The sequence below is a fragment of the Mobula hypostoma genome, chromosome 9 (assembly GCF_963921235.1).
Source record: "Mobula hypostoma chromosome 9, sMobHyp1.1, whole genome shotgun sequence".
Taxonomy (NCBI): Eukaryota; Metazoa; Chordata; class Chondrichthyes; order Myliobatiformes; family Myliobatidae; genus Mobula; species Mobula hypostoma.
The window spans coordinates 4,079,608-4,084,177 of record NC_086105.1 but is presented as its reverse complement, the minus strand read 5'-3'; positions in this window follow the sequence as shown (position 1 = coordinate 4,084,177).

The window sequence follows — 4,570 nt, the reverse complement described above, 5'->3', positions numbered from 1 at the left end:
ATAGAACAGTCAGTGTAATACAGAGTACACTCAAATCAGTGTGAATTAATCGGTCTGATGGCCTGGTGGAAGAAGCTGTCCTGGAGCCTGTTGGTCCTGGCTTTTATGTTGCAATACAGTTTCCTGGATGGTAGCAGCTGGAATAGATTGTGGTTGAGTTGACTCGAGTCCCCAGTGATCCTACAGGCCCTTTTCACACACCTGTCCATGTAAATGTCCTGAATCATGGGAAGTTCACAACGACAGATGCGCTGGGCTGTCCGCACCACTCTCTGCAGAGTCCCGCGATTAAGGGAGGTACAGTTCCCAAACCAGGCAGTGATGCAGCCAGTCAGGATTGCTCTCAATTGTGACCCTGTAGAAAGTTCTTAGGATATGGGGACCCATACCAAACTTCAACCGTCTGAGGTGAAAGAGATGCTGTTGTGCCTTTTTCACTGCACAGCTGGTGTGTACAGACCACCACGTGAGGTCCTCGGTGATGTGGATGCCGAGGAACTTGAAGCTGTTTACCCTCTCAACCCCAGATCTATCAATGTCAATAGGGGTTAGCCCATTTCCATTCCGCCTGTCATCCACAACCAGCTCCTTTGTTTCTGCGACATTGAGGGAGAGGTTGTTTTCTTGACACCACTGTGATGACTTCTTCCCTGCGGTCACCTTGTTATTGTTTGAGATAAGGCCAATCAATTTAGTGTCGTCAATTTTAATTAGCAGATTGGAGCTGTGGGTGGCGATACAGTCATGTGTATACAGGGATTAAAGGAGGGGACTCAGTACTCAGAAGTGAGGGGCTCCTGTATTGACAGTCAGAGGGGTGAAGGTGAGGGAGCCCACTCTTTCCACCTGTCAGCAGTCTGACTGGAAGTCCAGGATCCATCTGCACAAGGCCGAGGTCTATGAGTTTGTCCAGCCTGGATGGAACTATAGTGTTGAATGCTGAACTGTAGTCCAAGAACAGCATTCTCACATAAGCATCCTTCTCCAGATATGTAAGGATGGTGTGTAGAGCTGTGGCTATTGCATTATCTGTCGATCTGTGTTCTCTGAGAAAATCTGGTCCAGCAAAAAGCTTGATCTGTAAATCAATTCAAGTTCATACACAAGTTTAATTGTTATTCAACCATGCAGATGTCTGGGTCTGAGGTGCATAGCACAGTTGCATACAGTCTCACACAGTGCATATCGTTAGGATCCAGCGCATAGAATCACACAAAATATTTGCACAAGGGTCCTTGCGTAGCATTAACTGTAGAACATGAGTAAGGTGAGACAGTACAGAGGAGATTTATCAGGATGCTCTCTGGATTAGAGTGCATGTCTTCGGTGGATAGGTTGAGCGAGCCAGGACTTTTTTTGGAGTGCAAGATAATGAGAGGTGACTTGATAGAGGTGTACAAGGTGATAAGAGGCGTAAATCGAGTGGACAGTCAGTTCCTTTTTCCCAGGGCAGCAATAGCTAATACAAGAGGGCATCATCTTAAGGTGATTGGTGTGAAGTATAGGGGGATGTCAGAGGTAGATGTTTACCGAGTGGTGGATGCAGGGAATACGCTGCCGGGGTGGTGGCAGAGGGAGATGCGTTAGGGGCATTTAAGAGACTCCTAGATCGGCACATGGATGATAGAAAAAAGGAGGTCTTTGTAGGGTGGAAGAGTTAGGTTGGTCTTAGCATAGATTAAAAGGTCAGCAGAACATCAAGGGGTGAGGGCCCTGAAGTGTACTGTAATACTCTATGTTCTATATAAGGTGAGTAGCCAGAAATCCAAGGTGATGTGAGGAGGGACTTTTCTGAGCCATCTGCAAGGACAATAAATTGGAGTTTACTGTCATCCGCTCTAGTCCATGTGTGCATAGGTGCAATGAGAAACTTACTGGCTGCAGAGGCATGACATACACAAGAAATGCATAAATATTAGTGTAGCGCTTTACAGTGCTAATGATTAGGGTTCAATTCCCAGTGCTGTCTGGAAGGAGTTTGTACCTTCTCCCCATGTGGGTTTTCCCCGGGTGCTCTGCTTTCCCCCCACAGTCTAAAGAATGGTCAATTGTAGACCTGGAAACATTGCAACACTTCTAGGCTTCCCCAGTGCATCCTCAGACTGTGTTAGTCATTTTCACAAATGACGCATTTCACTGTCCATTTCAGTCTACATCTGATAAATGATAAAAGTAGTCGAGCTATCTTTACAAAGAACACAAGTAGAACAAAGAAAGCAACACAAGATGCTGGAGGAACTCAGCAGGTCAGGCAGCATCTATGGAAATGAATAAACAATGTTTTTGGCTGAGACTCTTCTTCAGGCCTAGAAAGGAAGGGGGAAGATGCCAGAATAAACAGAGGGGAAGGAGGCCAGCTGAAAGGTGAGGAAGGAATCTAATGGGAGAGGGGAGTGAACCACAAGAGGAAGGAATCCAGAGGAGGTGATGGGCAAGTGAACTGAGTAGGGAATAGAAGAGGGGACAGTAAGGGAAAAATTATTTTACCGGAAGGAGAGATCAATATTCATGCTATCGAGTTGGAGAGTAGCCAGACAGAATACTGTATAAGGTGTTGCTCTTACTCCCTGAGGGAGGCTGCGTCTTGGCAGAAGGGGAAGTCGTGGACTGACATGTTGGAACGGAATGAGAATCTCAATTTAAAAAGTTGACCACTGGGAAATTCTGCTTTTGACAGATGAAGTTGAGGTGCTCGACCCTGATCCCTCTTGTGCCATGATGAAGACATCCTCATAGATGGCGTAGCCATCTGGGTAGCCTCCAACCTGATGGCATGAATTTCAATTTCTCCTACTGGTAAAAAAATCCTCTTCCCCTTCAAACCTTATATTCCCCACTCTTGCTTCTTCTCATCTGCTAACCACCACACCCCTTGTGCCCTTCCTTCTCCCCTTTCTCCTACCACCTATTCTCCTCTCCTATCACCTTCCTTACCACCTTCTAGCTATCCTCCCCCCACCCACCTTTTTATTCTGGCAGCTTCCCCCTTTCCAGTCCCACTAAAGGATCTCACCCCTGAAACATTGACTGCTCACTCCCACAGATGCTGCCTGACCTGCTGAGTTCCTCCAGCATTTTGTGTGTGTTGCTCCGGATTTCCAGGATATGCAGAATTTCTTTTTTAAAAATAATCCAAGTCCATTGTAGTGCAAGAGGGTGCTGTTCTGAGATAGTGATAAATTGAAGGGCCAAATCGTTGAAGTAGCTGTTCTCATGAAGGGATACAGGTTCTAGATGAAAGTTACAAGGCAGCTGATAAACAAAAGTAAAACTGATGGGTAAAGAGGAAGGGAGTGGAATGAGCTCGGCCACACGCCTAGCAGAGATGCTGAATCAAGGGAAAGGCAGCAAACTGGTTTGACTGGTCTCTCCACTAAGCTGTGGTTTGCTGAAAGCATTGGGGGTGGGTTACATGACACATCTACATCCCCAGCAAAGCAATGTAAACGTAGGTAGTTAAAGTGGAATGGAGATCTGATCTGATAATTTTATTTACATCACATTTCTCAGTTATTGGGGTGTGAGAGCTTTGGCTGGAAAGAAAGTCAAACCGCACCTTCAGTATTGTGAACCGTTTTGAACCCCTTGTCAAAGAAAAAGATGTGCTAGCATTGGAGGGTCCAGAGAAGATTCATAAAAATGATAACACGAGGAAATCTGCAGATGCTGGAAATTCAAGCAACACACACAAAAAATGCTGGTGAACGCAGCAGGCCAGGCAGCATCTCTAGGAAGAGGTACAGTCGACGTTTTGGGCCGAGACCCTTCGTCAGGACTAACTGAAAAAAGAGATAGTAAAAGATTTGAAAGTGGGACTGGGGTGGGGGGGAAGATCTGAAATGATAGGAGACGGGAGGGGGAGGAATGGAGACGAGAGCTGGAAAGTTGATTGGCAAAAAGGATACAAGGCTGAAGAAGGGAGAGGATCTAGATGAGAGAAAGAAAGGGGGAGGGGGGAAGCCCAGAGGATGGGCAAGGAGTTATAGTGAGAGGGACAGAGGGGGAAAAAAAGGGTGGGTAAATAAATAAATAACGGATGGGGTACGAGGGGGAGGTGGGGCATTAGCGGAAGTTAGAGAAGTCAATGTTCATGCCATCAGCTTGGAAGCTACCCAGATGGAATATAAGGTGTTGTTCCTCCAACCTGAGTGTGGCTTCATCTTTACAGTAGAGGAGGCTGTGGATAGACATATCAGAATGGGAATGGGATGTGGAATTAAAATGGGTGGCCACTGGGAGATCCTGCTTTCTCTGGCCGACAGAGCATAGATGTTCATAAAAATGATTCTGGGAATGAAAGGGAGGAGCATTATATGGCTCTGAGTTTAGAAGAATGAGGGAGGATTTCATTAAAACCTATTTAATATTGGAAGTCCTAGACAGAATGGATGTGGAGAGGATGTTTCCAATAGTGAGCAAGCCTAGGTCCAGAGGGCACAGCATTAGAAGGATGAGCGGAGCCTTTAAAAGAGTGGAGGAGGAATTTCTTTAGCCAGAGGGTGGTGAATCTGTGGAATTCATTACCACAGACGGCTGTGGAGACCAAGTCATTGGTCTTTCATTGATCCTG